Source organism: Coturnix japonica, chromosome 3 (genome assembly GCF_054131305.1).
Source record: "Coturnix japonica strain WE chromosome 3, WE-NBRP24, whole genome shotgun sequence".
In the NCBI taxonomy this organism is placed as follows: domain Eukaryota; kingdom Metazoa; phylum Chordata; class Aves; order Galliformes; family Phasianidae; genus Coturnix; species Coturnix japonica.
In genome coordinates, this window is record NC_140665.1 from 46388247 (window position 1) to 46411451 (window position 23205).

At 41.9% G+C, this 23205-nt stretch overlaps 1 protein-coding gene across 2 annotated transcripts in view; it reads left to right on the forward strand.

Moving 5' to 3' along the window:
• PPP1R14C (protein phosphatase 1 regulatory inhibitor subunit 14C) overlaps nucleotides 1-23205 on the forward strand; it is a 50628-nt gene that overhangs the window by 15323 nt on the left and 12100 nt on the right. The gene's annotated exons all lie outside the window — the stretch shown is intronic.

The window sequence follows — 23205 nt, forward strand, 5'->3', positions numbered from 1 at the left end:
AAACAGCCTGGATGCAGAGCAGGTGGATGGACTAAGCAGGGTTACAAGTCCCAGAGCGCTTGTAAGCAGCGTGGATTACTGTATGTGCCTAAGCACTTCACTCACATATGCCCGTTGCTAGGACTGCTAGTGTTTTATTTTGATAGCTTTTTTTGTGGCAGTTAACTGAGCGGCTCTTTATGTCCCAGTGAACTGTGGAAACTTGTCTGTTCTTCGGGCGTGTTTTGAGGGGGAAGGGTGGAAGATATTGTGGGAAAGCATCAAATGACTGAAGTTGCTTTAGGGCTCCAATCAAAGGGCTATAATTATCAAAAGGTGGAAGAGCACCAGCCCACGACTAAGCAGCACTTGGGCTTTTGCCTGTAGTTCCAGGGAGGCTGGGAGTGGAGCACCAAGGTGCGTGATGGATTTCTTATGTGAGAGGATGGAGCAATCTGTGAGCCAGAGCTGGCATAATAAGCAGTCTAAGAAGGGCAGAATGCTTTTTTTTTTTTTTTTTTTTAAATTTTTTTTTTTTTAATGGGAGAAAAAGCCATTGCCTTGGCTGCTGTGGAATTGCTTTATTGCTTTGATGTAAAACTTTGGCCTAGTGTTCAAAACAACTCTGTCACCTGAGCCAGATTGCCAGGCTGAACACGTATGTAACAGGCTGTCATGCTGTGCTTACCAAGGGATGAGTAATTGTAAACTGCACCCTTAATTTACCCTTGCTGGTCCCTCTGTATAGATTGAATCTTTCTTGTTGACTGGAAACTCAATCATAAAATCATAGAATGGCCTGGGTTGAAAAGGACCCCAATGGTCATGTAGTTTTAACCCCCCTGCCAACCACCAAACCAGGCTGCCCCATCCAGCCTGGCCTTGAATGCCTGCAGGGATGGGACATCCACAACCTCCTTGGGCAACCCGTTCCAGTGCGTCACCACCCTCTGTGTGAAACACTTCCTCTTAATATCTAACCGAAATCTCCCCTGTCTCAGTTTAAAACCATTCCCCCTTGCCCTATCACTGTCCACCCTCATAAACAGCTGTTCCCCTTCCTGTTTAAATGCTCCTTTCAAATATTGGAAAGCCACAATGACATCTCCCCAGAGCCTTCTCTTTTCCAAGCTAAACAAACTCAATGAGCTATTATTTTTCCATTAGCTATATCTGAAGTATTTTATGATTTATCACATGAATATTCACTGTTTGAGTTTATAACCTGGGCTGTCTTTAAACATTAGTTCCCCTTTTTTTTATGTATGTATTTTTTGTTTGCTGGTTCATTTGTTAATAACCACAACGTGGAGTGGAGTAGAAATTATCCTACTTTCCTAACTGTCTTTCATATGTAGTTATCCAGAGCTGCTTCTGAAACCACAGCAGGAAATGAGTTTTGGCCTGCACAGAAACAGGGTGAAACCAATGTCCCAATTTTTCTAATTAAATACATAATTGTTTCATCCCTTTGGATTGGAAAATCATTTCAGTATTTCAGTTTTGAATATTTTTGTGTTACAAAGCATTCTGTGTCTTGACTTGCCCTTATTCAGCAGTAGTTGCCAAAGGCAATGTATGGAGTATCTTCAGCAGTTTTAAGGCGGTGTACATGTGAGTTCTCCTGGCATAGCTGACCTCCTCTTGCAGCTGTAGGTAATGGGGGTTTTGAACAAAAGAGTATTGGATATGCTTAATTTTAGCAAGTGGCAGTGGTTTTCATACAGTACTTCCTGGATGCTGCTGCTACATTGCAGTGCCCAGGCGATGGCTGCTGCACTCTTTATATTCAACAGATTTTACTCTGTAGAAGTAACAATACGTGCTATGAATGAAAGATTTATTAGGGTCCTAATTCCTGTGCTGAGCACTGTGTGTGCAGAAGTGGGCCCTTCATGCTCAATCTAAGTTACCTGCCTATGCGAGGAATACAGGTACAGTCCTTCTGCAAGTCATCAAGATGGATTGGAGGGAGTTGCTCCATCTTCTGTGTGTTTGGAAGAATTTGAGGATGCCTGATGGGGTAGCTGTTTGGTAGCTTACAGCTATAATGAGAAAGTGAAGTTCTCAAAGAGTATCCACATGTAGCTACTCAAGAAGCATATAAACATCTTTCTTTATTAATAGCAAATAGCCCTCCTCCCCCATTCCTTTATGCTGCCTGTGGGCCAGGAGATAAAAAAACCACCCAAGCTGTCAAAGCCCTCTGTCAGTAGTGAGTCAGACACTTCTTAAGCTGTTACTCTGACATTGGAGTTCAGTAAAGGAATTTATGAGAGAGGGTGAGGTTGCTACTGTTACTGAAGAAGTTGAAAAATTTAACTACTTATGTGTTCACTTTGGAAACAGCCTGAAATTTGCTGGCTATTGGAATGACTTGAAGGACTGGTGAGATGGAGCACATCATTTCCCCTGTGCTGGCTGGTATCACCCTGTGCCAGCCCGTGCCTCTTCTGGGGAACACTGAGGATGGGCTTGCTACAGCAAAGCTTGCCCTTGGTTGTTGCATATGCATCTTGACAGCGTGGAGAGCAGCTTGCCTTTGTTGGAGGAAAAGGTCTTTCCAGAGAATTGGATTCAGGCCAGTTGCTGTATGAGAAGCTTCTCATGCTGCTCCCGCATTCTGGCATTTCCATTCTCCCTGACCAACTCATGGAGAATCATTAGTGTTTCTTTAGCATTTAAGCATGCCAGACTCTGCGCCCAAACTTTTAATTTGAAATAGGGTATTCTATTATTAGCTGTAGCCTGAAGCGGTTTTCAAAATCCACCTGTCACTTTAATTATGCTGACTCTTTCCTTGTTTGGTTGGGTTTTTTTGTGTGTGTGTTCTCCCTCTCCTCCCCCCCCCCCCACTTGTTCATTGATAAGAAAAAATATTAGGGAAATGTGCATTGCTTGCAGCTTGTGGCTAATGTGGCACACTAACATTTTAGGATGCATAAAAAAGGCAAACGTGAGTTTTAAAGAGATCTGACCATGTAGATTGGACACAGAGAGATTGTGTATAATTGTGCTTCATGGAAAGTTCTCTTTCTATTTACTTGGGAAATAAAGAGATATTTGGGCTACCTGAACACTGGCTGTCCATTAGCAGTTTATTGAAGATCCAGTTCCACTGTGGAAAATCTCCTGAGCCAGTGGTGCATGATGCTTAAAAGCTGAGCAGGAGAAGAGTATTTTTATGGGCATCAATATTTTTTTCAAGCTAAAAACAAGTTGCTGAACCCATAAACACAAATCCTGAAAACTGTTTCTCAGTCTAGTACCAATTTGGACTGTTACTAGAAGAGGATGATTTTATTTTAGGGGCATTGAGTGTATTTGTTTCCATTATTAAGCTAAAATGGCAGGCTACAAGAGCTTGACAGAAAACCCATGTGTGTGCACATGCGTATGTGACCTCTGCCATGCTGACTTACAGAACACCGGTTTGAAATTGGCTGTGATGATAATTCTGCAATTCAGCTGCCTATCTGCAGAAAACTTAGAGATTGTGAGAACCTTTGCTGAAGGGAAGATGGCAGAGAAACCATTCTGGTAAGCAGCTGTACCTCTTGCAATGGAAGGGCTTATTTTTGGGTGCCTAGGAATCAAAAGATGACTCACAGGAAGCCCACATTTCTTTAGCTCTGTTGCCTCTTGTATGTTAATATTCCTACTCTCTGTAAGGACAGACATGAGGAATCTATTCAGAAGTGTAATACATAGCCCAGTTTTGAGTAGCTCCTCTGGTGGTCTCTGACAGACTAAAACATAAATCTGCTACATTGAGATCTTGCTCATGTTCCATTTCACTGGCAAAGAGGGTAATTTCTCTTGTGTGCCACAGTTTGGAAAAAAAAAAGAATAAATTGAGCCACCCCAAAGAACCTGCAAAGCCCAGTGGTCTTATACAGTGCCTTGAGAGCCTGATGAACACTCTTGTTCCATCTACAAGAAGTAGATAAAAGTCAGCTACTTTAGAAAGCGTTGGATTTAGCTAGTGCTGAAAACTCTTGGCAACTCAACTCTTTTACAGCTGGAAAAATTAGAAATACAGGAGAGGAGCAATGAAGAGCTTCCTTTCTTATCTTTCTTTCCCAGAGAAGTAAAGGGAGTGCCTAGCTTTGATCTCTCTCCCTTCCTTCCACCTGGTTCTGTGTGCTTGTTTGTGCAGTTTCACGTCTGAATAGTTGATTTTCCTCTCTGGTGTCCCTGGAATATCTCCCACTCAGGAAAATCTGTAGGTGGGAATGGAAGCGAGCTTGTGAGAATCTCAATGAGCAAAGATTGTAGGAATCTTCCTCAGGAACATGTTTGCATCCAGGTTGGTCTTTACAAGGGCCTCAAATTTCAGACACTAGACGTTTGTAAGAAGAGGAGTTACTTAAAAATGACTGTTTTACACTGTTTGACACAGTATCACGCCGTGAATTCAGTGTTGCTTTGAATTGGTTGTTCTCTGTTGAACACCTACTGGCACAGGACTGTACTATGTACTTCAATTGTTAATGTGCACAAGAGTGCTTCTGGGTTCTTTTTGATGGCATAACTTCTGTGCCTAGACAGTGAGATCTGACTTAAAGGGGTTTCTGTTCACAGAAAGTATGTGATTAGTTATGGCTAAATGGTCTCTTTCTATAATCATTTTGTCCCTTGGATGGCAATACGATGCTGCAGATATTTGGTTTGTGTGCACATGTTTTGCAGGCCTAACTCATCTGAGGAGGAGCTCTACTGAAAGACTTAATTTTGAATTTGTTGGAGATAATTCCTTATCTGTGCCCTATGGGATAATGATGTTGTGTTTCTTATGCATACTTCACTGCTATACAGAGTTTCTGGATTTAAAACAAAAAGTCATGTTTGTTGGGTGGTCAAAGTAGGCAGCTGGTAGTGTCTGTCTTCAGAACTTTTGATTTGTTTCTTTTGAACTGGTAGTGAAAAAAAAGTTTAGTCTTAAAATACAGCATAACAGATGGAAAAACTAAATGATATTCATTGTGATTTGTAGCACGTCTCTTTTGGCTAAGCGGTATGAGCAGTGCTAGTATGAGCCAGTCTTTGAGACAGTCTGTCTGTAGTCTTATGTCCTAATTCAACCTTGATAAAGTTAACCATTGTACCTTGATAAAGACCTGAAGAAGGGGCATGATTCCAGTTCTCCTGCACTAGGGTAGTGCTGTGCTGTGTGCTGCTGTCAGGGTCGTAATTAGTGACAGTGAACTTCAGCTTCTGCTGTAACAGGAGGATAGTGGTCTTCCATGTTTATATATGAAAGACATGGGGGTAAGGTTCATCTGCCCTGAGACAGACATCTATGCTATAATTGCTTGATGTTCCCACTGTTTACTGTAAAGGGAGAGTAGACTTCTAAAGGCAGGTGTGAGAAATCTGAATGTGGTAGAAAAAAATCTGGTGTTGGTAGAAAAACAAAGAAACAAAGCTCATTTTTAAGCTTTTCTTTAAAATGTTGCACAACATGAATCTTTTTGATTAGATGAAGATCTCACTCTGCTTTGAGATAGGTATGATGGTTTACAAGTTAAGTGGCTTAATGTGCATGTGTTCTGCCTGTCCCATGATTAGCCTGTTTGTTTGGAGGTGAAGATGAAGGAAGGAAGAACTAATTTCTGACTGCTTTCAGATGGAAGGCAGTGGAAGGAAACATACAGGAGTGAGTGTTTGAGATTTGAATTCAGGTAGATTGCTTGAATGGTTCCTTGACAGTCTGCCAGAGGCTAGACACTAGCTAGGAGGACGAAACCCATGCTGTTACAGTCTTACCTGATGCTGCTCAAGCTGGTCTGGATTTTTGCTGTAAATAGGTTGTACTGTCTGAGTTCAAAACATTGAAATGTTGAGCCCATATTATTTAAATCGAAATAATTTAGAAAAACAAAGTTGATTTGCCTCTTGACTCTTTAATTTCTCTAGCCAGCAGCTCCTGAATGGTGCCAGGAATTGCAAACTTAACATGATTAAAATGAATTTGGTGGCTGTTGTAGAAGCATTTGCAGATGAAGCAACTAATATTAGAACCCCACCATGACGGGAGCTTAGTTATAAACATTATTGAGAGAGAGAAATGGTCCTTCCTGAAAAATGTGGTGGTGAGCTGGTATAGGGTTCACATAGAAGCATTGAGGTGAATTGCTTTAAAGTAGCATGCTAAAGATGGGGTCTGTTTTCAATCCTAAAAAGGTTCTGTGTGGAAAAACTTAAGCAATAACATTTTTCTCATGAAAACCAATGGTGCTTTCTAGAAGGATGCTTCAATAATTTGCTTTACATGAGCTCGGAGTCAAGGGCACCTGCACACTGGACACCCTGTCAGGACTTGAGGTTTCTAGCTTTCCTGAAAAGGGAGACTTAAGGTTACTGTAAATATTAATGATAAAGTGCAGCAAGATATAACATAAACTGACTTCTAACTAGCTAGACTAGATGCAGTGCAAAAGCAGAATGCACATCTTGTGTTCAGCCATTATCTGACCAATGTGCAGTGCACATTACCTGATCTCTTTATGGCCCTGGGAGCAAAATGTACTGGTATTCTGATAGTGTCATACCCTGTGTAGGTGGGACTGAAGTCTGCTGATGTAGATACATGAGCTTCTGAGTGGTCAAAGTTTGCATAAAATATAATTTAAAAGCCCTTCACTTTCATCTGTGCTAAGCAAACAGTAATTATTTGGTTGGCTCTGTTTGAAGCGCTGATCTTTTGTACTGGAGACTAAAAAAGTTAGTTGCTCTGAGACTCCTGATGAAGAAAGAAGTTAGGCTGCTTTTATTCGAGAAAGCAGAACTTCCCATTATTTCAGGTCATCCGCACTGCATCTTGCTTGGGCACTATAGGAGTACCATTCTCCTTGATTTGATGCCTTGTATCAGGGCAGCTCTGTGGAGCCTCAAAGCTGTGGATGTGCTGTGTTTTGCTGGTTGAGTTTGTTGCAGCTGGGATTAGGGCTGTCATCACAACACTTTGCTCTGAACCTGCAGGATGCTTTATTGCCTCGGGTGAAAAGCAGGAGCTGAACTGTTGTAGCACCTGAAGGCCTTGAAGGAAAGTCTGCTGTCATGGGAAGTGCTGGGGAGGAACAGGCTTGTTTCTATCAAAGTGTGAATGCTTGTCTGAAGCAGCCTCAGAACAAGGTCTCTACATGAATGGATTTAGGTTAGCAGGCAGAGAGAGGACTGCAGCAGGAACAGATGGGTTTTAGCTGAGCGAAGTGAGGTGTAGCGGTGTGCTCTGCCAGATCCCTTCTACTCACGCCCGACAAAAGCTGCTGCTGTTGCTGAACCAGGCTTCCACTCCACTTGGTTATTTTTTAAGAGCATCTGCTGGGAGGATCAGAGTACTATCTGGATGTAAATAAGAGGTGAAGTGTCTGGGTTTGTTTTAGGCTTTATGTGTGACAACGACTTTTTTTGGTGAACAACAGAAGGTATTTTGAACTTGGTATTGTTAACCTGTTCATCCTTATAAGTAGGGCTCATGCCGTGTTGGTCTCCGTGTTTGAAATTCAATGGCAAAGGAACTAATGTTTGATTTTAATCCTAGCACTCCAAACTTAAGTGCCATGCTTACATATTATTTTTTTAAGATGCAAAACAGCTGATTTCACACATTGGTGGTTTCTCAGTGTACTGCAGATGGTTCTGGCCATTCTTGCATTTTTGTTCACTTAATGAATTTGAGCATCTTTTAGGATGGAGCCTGGGGAGCTCTAATCCTGGGAAAAGTTATTAGTTTAATCTTTATTCCTTTGATGCCAGCATTTCTAGGATGAGTAGCTAAACTGAGATTGCTGAGACTTAGCTCAAAATTTTTGGAACTATCAGAGAGCTGTTTTGTGTCTCTTTATAATAGCTGGCCCTGACAGTTTAACAGAGCTTATTGACCATCTGCTTTGTCTAGTTTGCCACATGGCAGAATACAACTAAGCCAAAATACTGCCTGCAGAGTGTATTAATTAAATGACTTGCTTGTGAACACTATCAGGACACTAAATGTATTGATATTATATATTTAACGTGAAGAGCTTTATTCTTCCCTTTGCTGTAGTCGCTGAGTATGAAGCCAAAGAGCGTAAGGTAAATGGGAAGAAAGGAGGTGTTGGACTGCACACAGGAGTCCCCGTTTCCTCCTCACCTGCTGTCTTCTGTTACCCAGTCCCAACAGATGGGACCTGGAGTATATTGGAGTCTTGTTCCCTGCTGCTCCTTCTGACTGCTGCTCTTTGCCTCTCACAAAGCTGGCAAAAGCAACAGCTGTTCCATAATTTCTGTGTTTGAAGGAAGAAACATAACAAGGGGGGGAGGGAGGGAGAGGAGGACTGAAAGACTTGTCATCTTGCCTGCAGGACTGGGGAGAAATGTTGTCCTTGTTTCTTTTTCAAGAGCCAGTATCTCTCCTGAGAACAGATTTCACGTTCCTTAGTACTCATGTTTGCAGGAAATTCGGTGTGCCTTTTTCTGAGGTGAAAGCAGAAGTCTGGAGCTTTAAACAAATCACTTTGGTTATGTCCGCATATCTATAGCTGAAGGAACCTGACTCTGGGCTGTATGTTAGTGTAACTAGTTCTGCTCCAAGGCACAACTGCATGGGAAAGCAGCTCTTGAATCCAGAGACATATAACATCTTCTCCAAAACAGTTGTGGCAAGATTTTGGCTATATCCAACAGCTGTCTGTGTGATCAAGGGACATGGTGTGGGTGCATCTCTGCAGCAAGAAGCTGAAGCCTGTCTAGCTTGTTATAATGAGCAGATGGTGTGTTAGTGTGCTTTGTTGTGCTATGGCACGCTGTGCTTCTCCAAGGCCTTGCTACCCATTTTTCCATTGCAGAAATCTGTGTGCAGATTCTTTCTCTTCTGTAACAACAGGTAACTGTTCATTCATCTGTGTATGTAGGCAAATATTTGTAGTCTATTTATAGGCTTAAGAAGGGCTAGTGTGTATATGTGCGTGGACTGTATATAGTGTGATGTTGGATGGCACAACGTGAAACAGTATTGCAGTTCAGAATAACATCAAACTGAATTAAGCTACTGTCTGGCTATATTTTTAATACACATAAGCTGTTGGAAATGCTTTGCATAGTAGGTAAATAACTGTAGGAGAAAGCTGACAGGCTGCTGTGCTGGTTGGAATTCTATCTGAAAAGCTTTGTGTCAGTCATAGACAAAGCCCCTGCTACCACCCCCTTGTTTTGGCCTCGGGGAATCTCCATTCCAACCAGAAGCACCCCCCGGGTTGTTTTCTGGGCTGCAGGAATTGCAGAGGTCTTTGATTTACACTAGAGTGCTTCATATCCTGGATTACTCCAGTGTGTGCTATCCTGCCAGCACAGGGAGCTCTTGGAGATGGGTGACCTCAAATGTGGGTGCAAGTTCTCTGTTCTGGGAAGCAGTGAAGCTTTGGTAATCCCTGTAATTGAGGGTTGCTCTGTAGGGCATTTAAGGGCTACTTGTGAAATTTCCACTTCTCTTTAAGTCATCATCTCCTCCCCAACTATTTTATATTTTTCTAAAGTGCTGTGTTAATTAACATATTTAGGAGTAGACTTATTCTTTTATTAACTCAAATTTGAGCATTATAGCACTTCTGCTATGGAATCATCCCAGTAAGGAAGGGCTGGGGTTGATGGAGCTGTTTAAAAATAGTCCCTGCCTAGAGCTGTACTGCAGTCACAGGAAACAGTCTAAGTGATTGTTTTCTTTAGCATGTCTACAAGGGTTGTACTACTAGAAGGAAAAAATATATTTGTCTGTGTTTGTCCTTCAGCACCCTGTTGGGCATCTTTCTCTTCAGCTCAGCCCAACTGCATTTACTTTGGTATTGCCAGTCTATACATTTGTTTAAAGGCCCTCATTGGCCTTGGACTTGCTCTGTTTGTCTTGCATCATGTTTCAGCCACTGTGGTTTGCATGGGATAGCAGCTGTTGCATGAGCATCTGGAATTTTTACAGTTGTGCTGGAAAATGTTGCTTGTTTGTGCATCTGAGAAGCACAAGGGACACCACCTCAGTGCTCCGGCAGCATTCTGTTCTGGGTTCTCTAACCGTGTTGTGATTACATACCCTGCCACAAGTCTTCATTATCCAGCATGAAAAGGTCTACCACATGTTTGCTGCAGGCAAGATAGCCTGTCCTGGAAGATGATGGGCTCTTTAACATTTAAGAAGTAAAGCTGTGAGCAAATTAGATGCTTCAGAATGACTTCATTTTTTTTACTTTGATACCAAGCCAAAGCAACAAATATCCTGCCCTATGTTATACTTTTCTCTTTCAGTATGCCTAAATGACTCTTAAGGCTATGGTTATGGAACCACAAAGCCTTCATTCCTTAGAGAAAGACAGAAAGGAAGCAAGCAAGCAAGAAAAAAGATATCCTTATCATCCATAACATCTAATTCTTCTGGAATGCCACTGAGAGCAGAAACACACAATTTTATTTAGTCTCTGACCATTTCCAGCATTTCAGAAAACTGGAGCTTGTTGACAAGTTCTGACTTTACATGTTTGTGTTTCTGTGAAAAATGGAGGAAAATATTTTAACATATTAGACGTCATTGGCTTTAAAAAGATACATCTTGAAGTAGGAGCCAGTAGAAGAATGAACTTCTAGGCTGACTGCAGGAAAATGAGAATATAGCTGAAAAAAAATGCATTGTTTAAGGATGGTGAGAGCTGAAACAGGAGGTCATAATACTGCAGGCTATCTTGGAAGGTAGCGAGGCTTGTATCTGCTCCTAGAACAGTTGTTGCAGATTATCTGCTGACTCTGATGAATTATACTTGCTCAGTTTGCATTTTCAAGATGGCAGAACCCTGCAGTCAAAAACATAACCCTTTCCAAGGTTGGCTGTTCAGAGTACGATTTCTGGAAACACTTAAACTTGCCTTTAAGAAAGTGGATGAGTACTCCTTAGTGTGAATTGTGTTAAAGAAGATGGGAGGAACTGGGACTCAGAAGGATTTTCTGGACGGTTTTCTTTTATGATCTTTGCAATGATCTGCTCTCTTGAGTCAGTACTTAGCTCCTAAGGAAGTGCTCCTGATGTAGAAATACAGTGTCTCCTCACAAGTTGTTTTTCAGAGACTCGCTAAAGAGTGAATGTGTATAGTTGAAATAAAATGAATAGTCAGACTTCCTAGAGCTTTGAAATGGAGATATTTTATACTAAAGCTTCATTTCCTTTCAAACTTGCTATATTTGGATGTAATGACAGATTTTTGGAGAGACAACTGGGCTAAGACATACTGGCAATTAGACTTTAATTAAAATTGGATGAGATGACATAAAGGACCAGTAGGCAGATATGTCAAATAGTGAAATGGTTCTTTTGAAAGTGTGAAGGAGGGGTGGTGCTCTAAGACAGAAATCTCAGTTAACAAACCAGCTGGGAAAACAACACTTCTCTGCAAGAAAGTGACCTGAATGCTTCCATTGAAAATCTCCATTTTGAAGGGAGTTAATACACCCCTTTCAGTCAGTGTGGCAGAGGGTATAGTATGAACTTTGTTCACTTTTCACCTTTCAGTGCTTGGTTGCTTTTCCTCTTTTTTTTTCATATCAGATTTTCAAAAGGAACTTTTATTAAGGCGTCAGGTGAGAGAGAAAGTGAGTTTTCCTGCCATGCTTCTTACTGTCTTGTGTTCTTTCTGTAGAGAAATGTCTTTTTCTGACTTAGCAGCTGCATCTCCTTTGGCTTTTCCTTGTAGACTAGGCAAAGAATTCCCAGCCAGCAGAGGAAAGCACAATTGAGGAACTCTGCCTATTCAATAGAAGTTGCTGTGTTTCTGTTGTACTGGGCAGCTGCTCCAGTGACATAGTTAAAATATCTGATTTTAAAGGGCTATCGTGTTTTTTCAGAAGTTATGGTGAAATAAGATGGAATAATGGTCTGTATCTGAGTCTCAGCATCCATTTCCAGGATGAAACAATGTGAGTGACCCATGAGGCCGTGAGCTAAGCAAGGTCTGCCAAACCTTGTCCAGCTTCAGATTCCTATAAGCTGTTCTGTTCCAAATCAGAACCTATTTTGGTTTCTCTCCGTTGGATGTTTGTGGCAGGAGATCTGAGCAAGTGCTTCCTAAACAGCTGCTCATACAAGAACTACTGTGTATGGGCAGACCAGAGTCAACACTGCAACTGTGTGACCCCTGACTAGAGTTTCAGTCACCCATTCAAGGAACAGATAAATGCCAAACTAAAAATAGCCAGTCCACGGCCCAGGGTAAGTGTTTTCAGTCACCTACATAATAGACTCTTTTGAGAGCTTGTTCTTAAAACACAGGATACCAAGAAGTTCATTTGCTGAGGAAAAAAAAACCTATGTAGTCTATGTATGTATTTTTTTCCTTTTACAAAAGCCCCTTATGCAGCTAATTAGAGGAAAAGTTAGCCCTGTTGATTCTCTGCAGACTGCTTCCTTAGCTCTCTTATGGTTTAAAAAAAAGGAAATAAAAAAAAGCTGAGAGGAGGGGATATCTTCTAAACAGAATGGGATGGAGGAAAAGTGAAAGGTTCTGTTATTTTTCTTGGCTGCCATGCCTGCAAAAGCTTCCAGTGCTGTTTATGGAGTTGCATCAGCACACATAGGGCTACCGCCCTGCAGCCGATGGGAGAATGCAGCAATGAAATGTGGCAGCTGGTCCACGCTGGCTATGAGGGCATATGGGTAAAAAGGCACAGCTTTCTGAAGGAGAACAGAGAGTCTTCTTTCCAGCGAAAGAAGCTTGACAGGTGTGCTGGTGACTAACAGTAGGCAGTGTGTCTGCTGGGCAAGACCAGCCTCAGCTGAAGTGCAATAAAACTGAAGTTTACCTCTCTTAACAAGTTATTCTTTAAAAAGCAGATCTGTGGCCCTGCTAGCAATCACAATAGAGATCTGGGGCAGATCAAGGTTCCTTCTTCAGACAAGGTTTAAGAGTGTTTGAGTAAGGTCTCCACAATATTCTCCCTTATATGAGAGAATGTGAATCAAACTAGATGACCTTTAAGAGTCCCTTCCAAATCAAATGATTCTATGATGCCAACATAGAAAAGTGTCTGACAGTAGCTGTCGCACTGATGCAAAAGCAAGCAGTGAATGTTAGCCTTTTATGATTAGAAAGAGTCCCTGCCTCACAAACTCTGACCTCCATTTGAAAATCCCATTGCTGTCACTCTTGGGTATAGGTAAACCTACATTAAGATGACTTGAAGAACGCTATTGCTTTATCTATTCTCTATCACCACTACTACACTGACGCCTTCAAATAATTATGTCAAGAATTTTTCAACTACTCTCTATTGTATGCTACAAGAGGTAGCATGTTTTATTCCAGATCTTGTGTTGGCATAACTGTGCATTACTGGGGGCATCAGATGTGACACACAGCGTCTGCTGGTGGTGTGTTGGAGTGCAGTGCACAGAATGCACTGCACACACAGTGTTGCTCCGCTTCTGAAAACCTTTAGTTGCACAGCTTCTATATTTTGAATTCTCCTTTGAAACTGGCCCTTCTTCCCTCTCCCTGAGTAATTGCAGTGAATGGTTTGACAGTACTAGCACTTGTCTGTCCTGCTTCAGCTTAACCTTCCCTTTCCCTGTACCAGCTGACTTTTGACACAGGCTGGGAGTCTGGCAGCCATCTTACTTCTTCCCCACCTATTATATAGGGTAAAATGTTAGGGGTGCTAACTGTGTTCTGTTGTAGCTTAAATGTAATTTAAATGTAGCTTTGAGGCAGCCTATAGCCTAGATAAAGACTTTCTCCAGAGGAAACTGTGATGCATTCCCATGGTCTTTCTCTGTAGCCTTTTAATTGGAAAAGAAAAAAAAGGGGGGGGAGGGGAGGCAATGCTGGGAAGGCATCTGTGAAGGCAGCAGCTGTTTCTGAGTGTGGTGTCAGTGCAAGAGAGGTTGTTTTCTGGGGGAGGGTGTAGATATTCAGAGATGTATGAGGGTGAGAGGCCATGCTCTGGATGTGGAGCAATCCACATCCTCTTTCACAAAGGCTTGCCCATAAAGGGAGCTTTCATCACAATTGCATTGAGTGATGCTACTATTATCTCTGCCTGTAACTCTGATCCCTCCATGCTGACAGGGGCATGGCAACTGAAGTAAGGGAACAACTGAGTTGCTTCTTTTTGCATCATTGAAACACCAGAATTGTGGTGGTGCTATTTTGGTATATGCGTGCACTGTTTTATAATGAAAATGCAGGGCTGTGTGGTATTGCTTTTGAGGGGATGGCTCTTTGACTAGAATTGCCAATTGAAATAGAATCTGTCCAGTTTGTCAGCTCTGCAGTCACTCGAGACCTGGGTGGAGAGGACAATCTGTGGCAGTGCTAGCTCAAAACAAACAACTACAGTTGGCAGTGGCTGAGGGAAGGGAGAGAGCCAGTTTGGATAATGATTCGGAAGAACTTAGCTTGAGTGGGTGTTCCTCCCTCGCTTAATGAAAATATCAGCTGCCATTAATTACTTTAATGAGGTTCACAACTAACATTTTAAATGTTTTCTAAATTCTGTGTATCCATTGCCTTGTTAGTGTAACTTTCATTTGGATTTCAATTCTGAAGCTACAGCTGTACCTAACTCTTGATGTATATGTGGGCATTAAGATCCCCCTACTGCTTGAGTGAATTTGATTTCCACCTTGTTTGTTCTTTATAACTATAAGTAAGAAAGTCTGAGCCATTCCTGGCTATTAATAAGTAACACTAATATATGGGATGTGTGTGCCAGGATTGTATCTTTACGTACCTCCCACCTCTGAAAACTGAACCCTAAAACTGATGACCCTCACGGTTTATCCTTTCCAAGCAGCTTGCAGAAGAATATCTGATGATGTGTTCTGCTGTCAGATAATGTAACTCAGCCTGTTGTATGACTGCATCCTTTCACATTTTAGAAATTCTGAATGCAGAAAGACTGTGTTTTCCCCACAGTGGTAAACATAGTGTCCCCAAGGTTGGCAGTCTTGACCATCATCTAGTTGTGACAGCCTGAAACCACTTTCCAAAGTCAGCAATTTTTCTTCTGAAGTACATCTCTAAATTTGTCATTGACAAGGCTGGTTAAATCCCATCTTGAGGTCTTTCTTGCCATTGAGGGACATACTGCTCAAACCAGTATACCTGTTTATGTATACCTGCTTAACAGGAATTGATGGTGGATATGGAGGAGTCCAAGCTACTTAGAGTCTGTCCATGTACTTCTTCAGTTCCATGTCTGTACCCCTCTGCAGCTCTCAGTTAACTTTACACCATTTCATATTCTTTGAAAAAGAATCAGTGATCCCAAATATTCAAAACCAGTAAGAGTCTTGGCCATTAGCAAGTCATTCCCACAGGGTCCTTCTCCTCTGTCAGGTCTTTTTGTTTTTGTCATATGAGAACAAGTACATAAGAGAGAACTGAACACCAGAACACTTTCAAATTACTGACATGAAGTGTGAATAAAAACCTTTCTCACCCCTGCTCTTATCTTCATTCTAGCTCCATTAACATTTGTCCTCTAGTTTGTTCATCTAGAGGAGTGCACTAGACCAACAGGTTACTGTCACTGTCAATATTTTTGCAACCCTATGCATCTCTTTGATTAATTTGCAGATGACAATGCTGTGAAAGCTTTGTAATTGGGAATAATGAATGAACTGTTGCCCTAAAGCTACAGAAGGAGCTTCAGTCTTAACTGTTTTCCTTCTTGCTGGGTGGTTAAGAGTGAGTTCCTGTTCTTTGAAACTTCAGCTCTCAGGACTCACATTTTCATGTATCATGTATTGATCAGTTTCTTAAAAGAATATGTATGGACATGCCAATATATTGACGGTATGCTTTATAAAAAGAAGTATGAGCCTAGCTTACTGGAAAATGCAAAGGGATCTTGTCACTCTTATATCAGTAACCCAGTAAGTATTGTCCTTCCAGACTTTACTGACCTAATTTAGATAAGGCTATTTTTGCAAATCTGCCTCAATATTTTGATGGGGATGTACTATGTGGGTAGATTTGCTCACAGTAGGAGAAGAGGAGGGAGAAGGGAGGATTACTAACTACTCTGTATCAGTGAAGGCTGACTAAGAGTTAGGACAAACATGCTCATCCAATCTTTCAAGGAGCATTGTGGTATCCTTTTTAACATGTAATCTCATGCTTTTTCTCATGGTGTGTCTCTGATCAGGAGCAATAAGCATCTAAGCTGCATGCTGACAAGGAACTGTGATGTTGTTAGGATGTACTTTAGATGTGAGAGTCTGGGAGTGCTTCTTCCTTGATTTTGGATATGAATCTCTAAGTGACCTCTCTGGGAGTTCCTTGGGTTAAGGTGTGCTCTTCCTAAAATAAGCTTCAGGCTATTTACTGGCTTATCTACTAAACAACATAGTGTTAGTTGGCAGATGCAGACAGGCTTTAGCTAGGACTTTATTCTCTGAGCCAGCTGGATGTGAGTGAGCTTTGGTCTAGAAGTCTGATTTCCATATTAATATACTATGATACCTGAATGTAAACACTCTGCCAACAGGATTTATTCTCATGGTCCTAAAAGCTGTTCTCATGCAGCTGTAGTTTTCAGACCATGCAGTTTGTGCACACAAGGCAGAGCAAACACAGGTCAAGCTGTACCAGCCTGTGCAGACAATGCCATTGTGCCTGTCTGTCCATCCTTCTCATCTAGCATCCTTCTCATATTCTTGCCCTGCAGCTTAGCGTTACATCCTCTTTATTGTTAGGCACTAATGGTTTTTAGGTAAGCTCCCTCTCTCCTTCACAGCAATGTGTGTATTCCACTTCCTCATAGAACCTTATGAACATTGCTTTTGGCATTACTCTTGATTTAACACCTGGAAAACACACTTTTTAAATGTCAGACTTGTCCAAATCAAAATAATCTGAGCTGAAGAGGTTCACAGTATGTGCCTGCCTAGGCTGGAATATCTTGGAAGAATTTTTAGATAATAACTGTTATTTAAGGTATTAACAGAATCATAGAATATACTGAGTTTGAAGAGATCGACACAGATCATTGAGTCCAACTGCTGGCTCCACAAAGCACAGCTCAAAATCAAACCCTATGTCTGAGAGAAGTGTCCAAAGGTTCCTTGAACTCCTGCAGCTCAGGGCTGTACCCGTAGCCCAGTGCAGCCTGTTCCATGCCCACCACCCTCTGGTGCAGCCCCTTTCCCTCACCCCCAGCTGCCCCTCCCCTGACAGCTCCATGCTGTTCCCTTGGGCCCTGTCAGCAGAGCTTAGAGCTGCCTCTGCTCTCTGTGAGGAGCTGCAGCTGCCATGGGGTCTCCCCTCAGTTCCTCTGCTCTGGGCTGAACAAACCCAGGGACCTCTAGATCCTTCTTCATCTTTCTAGCTATCTTTTGAGTGCTCTCTAATGGTTTTATGTCCTTGCATCATGGCACCCAAACATGTACCCAGTGCTGGAGGTGAGGCTGCACAGCTTGGTGCAAGAATGGGACAGCCCCTCCCCTAGACGGTGGCATTGCTGGGCCTGCTGCACCACAGGTGTGGCTGGCCCTTGCTGGCTCATGTTAAGACTGAAATAAGGAAAGAAAAAAAGAAGAACAGTGTTTTTCCACAGTATAGGAGAACTTTCAACAGCTCAGTTGAAACTCTAGCATGTCTTGGAAATTTGGGAAAGATTAGACTTGTGTTGTGTCAAGAGATGCCTGCAACCAGTTTCTAAAAGTGTTCTCAGTTTAATCAGTTATCTCCCCTTCTTTTTCACAGACGTTTGTCCTGTGCCTTAACTTGTTGAATTTTGGCAGTAAGCCGCAAAGATTGTCTAATGTGAACAAGCTTTCCATGTAGGGAGCTGGGCTGGGCTCCTAGCAGTTTTTGTTGGCAGAAAGCCCTGGTCTCAGTGCCTGGGAGCAGGGAGTTGCTCCGTTCTCTGTATCCAGCAGTCCCTTCTCTGACCCTCAGCTAGAGGGAGAAGGAAGGACATAAAAGCAGCATCCCAAGTCACAAAAGCAGAGGAGGAACCTAACTATGGGAATAAAAAAAGAGATCTAAATATTTGAGAACAGAACCGGAGGAAAATAGGTAACAGGGGCAAAAGCTGGCTGCTGTTCTCCAACCTGAGAGCTGGTTGTAGGTCTCAAGAGTTTTCCATGCTCTGCCAGCAACTTCCTGGGCCCTTCTTTGTAAAGTCTTACCTCCCTCTAGTGGTGGGTCTGCAAGGCTGTGGGCACAGCCCCCTCATGCTCGATTTGCTAGCACGGGTAGGTCAGATCCAGGCCATACAGATAAACTATTGTGTCTCTAGCTTGCATCCAGCCATTCATATCGTATTATGTAGATAAAAGATACGTTTTATGTTCCTGTGAGATATTGCACGACCTGCTTAAGATGTATTGTTGCAAAGTGGGCATTCAGTGTTCCTCTCCTTGGTCTTTTACCTGGTCCACAAGGTCATGCTTGAAGACAGGCTCATCACACGATATTTCTCTAAATAGGAACAATTCCACAGGTAAGTTATGATTATTCAGAAACTGTAGGATCCATATCTGTAAATGAGCAGGCAAATCTTGTAAATTTACCTTTAATAATTTCTCAGTATGTTTAATTAGTGCACAAGGGTGATGAATAAAGGTAGACCTTGTGTTTGTGGAAGAGGCAGTTGCTCTGGTTAGAGCAGCTATGAAAAAAAGCATATGATCACTTGATTGTATGACTGGTTCTTGTTTCTATTTTGTGTCCTAAGCTCTGACATTTCTAAACCTCTTTCGGTCCTTAACATCCCTTACTAATCTTCCACTCCTCACACCAATCAGAGGACATTAGCAGCCTTTTTGTGTTGCAAACCATTTCATTTCTGTTGTTGGGTTCTTAAGTTCCTGAGGACAACTGAATACTTTGAAACAAGGGGTGCTTGAGGTTTTCCATTGTATTCCACACACATGACTATGGGACAGCATTGTTTCACCTGCACTAAGTGCAGACTGGCCATAAACCCACTAGATTATGTATGCAATTGATAACTGCCAGTCCTGACAACTTAGAGCATTTTTATTCTCCTGTTGTGTAAACTCGCACCTTGCACTTGGACAGTGCCATCCATATCCGCAGATGAACTAGCTTAGGGCTAACTGTATTAGATATCCTAAAAAAGAATAGTAGTTAGAAATCACCTTTCACACAATAAATGGATACCATTAGAATAACTCACCCTGTTTTGCACTTTGGTTTTGATTGTTTAAAACACACTGACTATCTTTCAGGTCTCTGAAAGAAATCCTTGCTATATATTCTCTGAAAATTTCAGACATGTGGTCTCTGTCCACTTTTCCTTCATCTTCCTCTTACCATCTTTTCTACACAGGTTGCTTCCAAATTCACTGTACAGGTGGTTGCTCCAGCTTTCTGGATGAACTTTTCTTGCTGTACACACATTCTCTTTTCTCTCCCAAGCTTAAACACAAAAGTAAAAAGTAAACAGACCTGTTCTATTTTTTCCCAACAATGCAGATGATAGGATGGCATAGAATGAATGGATCATGAGGATGTAGAACAGTAGACTAGTTTGAGTTGAGTTTAAAGTGGAAAGTTTAACTACTTAGCTACTATTGCCCCTTACATTTTAAAGCCTTAGCTAAATATTCAGTGCTGGTAATGCTTTCAGACTTGCTCTTGCTGTGACACGTGTGCCACTCTCAGGGTGGGTAGGCTGGAGTGCAGGTATTCGGATATGTCTGCAAAATACAGCTTTACAGTTTAAACTGCTACAGAAGGTGGTTTGGGAAGCTGTCACACTTCTTTCCTGGCCTCACTGAAGAGTGCTCACCTGTTCTTGTTTCATCCTCTGTTTGGGGCAGCGAGAAACCCTGCCAGAGGCTAAATGGCAAACAGTTGGATAGTTTATAATGTCTTGCACTTCCACAGCTGTTTACTAATTAATGCATGTCTGTGCCCCAAGGTCTTTTGCCCAGTAGCCTGCAAAGAGTTCATGCAATTTAAGTGACCACGAGTCTCTCTTCCAATACAAGGTTGAAACTGAGCTGCATTAAAAGCACAGAATTTAACTTTGGTTATATTTTTGGACTTCTGAATATTCAAATGGAGTCAGTTCATGTTTTGCCATCATTGTTAATGGTCTGGAGAGTGTTCTTAAAAAGAGAATATCCACCCCCTCTCTCCTCCAGCTGTTTCAAATAGTGAATGTTTGCACACCCTGTCCCCACAGCTTTTTTGTTTTAGCTTTTCTGGGGTCTGCCCCCCATCAGCATTATTCTTGTGGTTTTTTTTTTCCATCATTTGCTGTTTGCAACACCTTGTTTCTCTCTCACTGGAGCAGACGATGGGAGTGCTGGGATTTCCTTACACAGCCTCATGGTGCTAACAAGAACCCTTCAGGTGTGCAGGCCCCTTTTAGGCTAGCCCAAACAATTTAGATTTAACTGCTTAACCGTAGTAGGATCAATCATACTTATCTCACCAGTGAAATCAAGCAAACAGAAGGCGCAACCGTTTCTTCCTTTCTTCTGTCATTACAGCTGTTGTGGAGTGCTCAGCTCCTGAGCTATGCACATTTTTTCCATGCTTGCCAAGAAGCTGAGATCATGCACGCACAATGTTTCAGGAGGACAAAAAGAAGGCTTTCATGGTGCCCATTTGTTAATTCTGACAAAAACAGGAACCAGAGTTACCTTGTGGGCTTCTCCTCTGCATTTATACATTGTATCAAGGTTCAAATCTGCTGTAAAGTGGTGAAGACCCGTGTAATCTAAAACAGTGTAAGTTAATTGAATGCCAGTATGTCAGGCACAATTATATTCCCTCATTTCTGAAGTATTCCTAAAGCATTTTTCCTTGATGTAGAAGAGCTGTGTTAGCTCTTACACTCAAGCTTCAGTGAATTACTGATACCCAGCTGACATAGCAACAAAAGCTGAGGGTGAGGGCTAACTCAGCAGTGGATGACTGTCATTTCCAGGGGGAGATAATGTCTGGTAACATCACTAAAGATGGTGTTGTAAAATACATCCCCAGAGAGAAAAGGTTCAGATTGGATTCAGTCTTTTTCTGCTGCAAGTATTTTAAAGGTGGGATCAATAAGTCTTCTTGGCATTATCAGTGGACATCTGTAGGAAGGTTCAAGCTACTCCTGCTCTTTGTCTCCTGCAAAGCACTGCTAACCTTGAAGAAGTAGGAGAAGGCTGATTTGAAAAAGGTATGAGTGGAGAGAGAGAGATAGAAACAAGGATGTCTCCCCTATGATTTATACCAATCTAAACAAGACAGGAGCTTTCATCTTCAGGGGAGTGTGATCACAGTAAAACTTTATATACTTCTTAGGGGTTTCTCTCTCATTGTTGTCTTTCTGCATCATTTCATTTGGCAGAATGCAACAGGCAAGAGTACAAAATACATTATCTGATAAAATATTCAATGTACCAAACAGCACATCTGTGTGGTGATGGGTGTGCAATCTGCATTTATGCAGCTCCATGGGTGTATGTTTTGGTTGGTGTTTACAGCATTAATGCTAAGTCCAGATATCCTATCTTAACAGTATTTGTAATAAGCTGCTTAGGTAAAATGTTCAGGAGGCTTATTTTCTATTTGTTGAATTTCTGGTTCTTAGTGTGATATGTGAATTAGTGTAGAGCTGGGATAGTAAGCTGCTGAAGTAATAAATGCTCCACTGTTGTGGGTTAGTCTTTACACCTTCTACTCCTGAATATGTTTATTGAATATCTTTTAAGTTTGCGAAAGATTCAGATTCTTTCTTTCCTCTTCCCCCCATTGTTTAAATCACTAACAAGTTTATAGCATTAGGTTAGAAACTCCCTTGTTGCTAGAACATCTTACAGTAGCTAGTCATCTCCACAAATACCCACGCTTCCTTTCTGACTAAAATGCATGCTGAAAAGGAAAGAACTTGCTAATTGGACAAAGGACATACTTCATATGTTCTTATTCATTGGATCTAGCAGCCTGTATAACTACATGGTCATGTTCCTGCATGCTTTCCTTCCAATTGGGAACAGGGAACTTAGAGCATCCATTTCTGTCCCTTCTCTTCCCACACTAATGAACTTTGAGCAGCTGACATTTCAGCTGAAACTTCTGATATGGTTGTTCGGCACTTTGGTGACGGTATTTAACTTTAATTAGATTAGCTTGGGCTTATTTGGTGTCTTCCTTGATAATGTTTGGAGTCTTATTCATCCTAAGAGTAATTCTGGTGTTACCTGTGTTCATTGCTATTGGATCTGTTATTTCACAGCCAGTAAAATTGTTTTGAAAATCAGCAGAACTATCACATTTTTGTCAAAATGTTCCTTTAAAGAACTGTAAAGGTGTCTGTGGAGTTCAAGAAAATAGGTGCTACTACAGATAACAGCCTTGTTGCTTCCTCATGACTCAAATCTGCCCAACCCTTTGGATGCTCTCAGGTCCCTGTCTACCGCTGGTAGATGCTGAGGTGATGCAGTGCTGCTGAGCCAATACCTTGGAGGGGTGGGAGAGTACAGGCTGGCAGTGCCAGTATGCTGGCTTGGTCAGAGAAGTGTGTCTGCAGCACTGAGGTGTTGATGATGTGGGAGTTGGCATGGGTGAGAGGCTGAGAGCAAAGTATTTTGTATGTGCAGTAAGGTGCTGAAGCTATGTTACTTTGCTGCTAACTTTGCCAGCTTGAAGTGCCTCTTGTCATTGAAAAATGTGAAAAATGGCTAAGAGAATGTTTGTTCTTGGTGTAACTGCAAAGACGATAAACAGTGATATCTGTAGCCAGTGAATTCTGATTGGGATTCCAGAGCTCAGAGGTCCTTCAAAAGGTGGAGATGGGAACTCAAACTTGAGGAACATTTCTGATGTATCGGTGATGCAAAAGGAGCAGTGTGTTGATAAAATCTTAAAGAGATATGTAAGATACTCCATGCCTTAGACTTTTTGCTTCAGTACAGACACTGGAAATATGAGCCTCTCTGGTGGGACATGTACTTTATGCTGGAAAGCCAGCTTTTAGCAGGAGGGGTATTTCACAGTGGGGGGAAAACAATGATAAGTCCAGTCAAGGATGTTTTCAAAGCTGTTTGTTAGCTTTCCGCAGCTTTCATCTACTTTCCCTTCCCTGATCTCTTCTCCCCTTTCTTGCCTGGTACCGTGAGAATAGCATGAGTTGTGCTGCTGGGCATGGGTTGGTAACACAACCGCCAGATACAAGGGAAGGATTACTTCTATGTGGCTGGGGCTTGAGCCTATGCTGGCCCATAAGTGGGGGCCATAA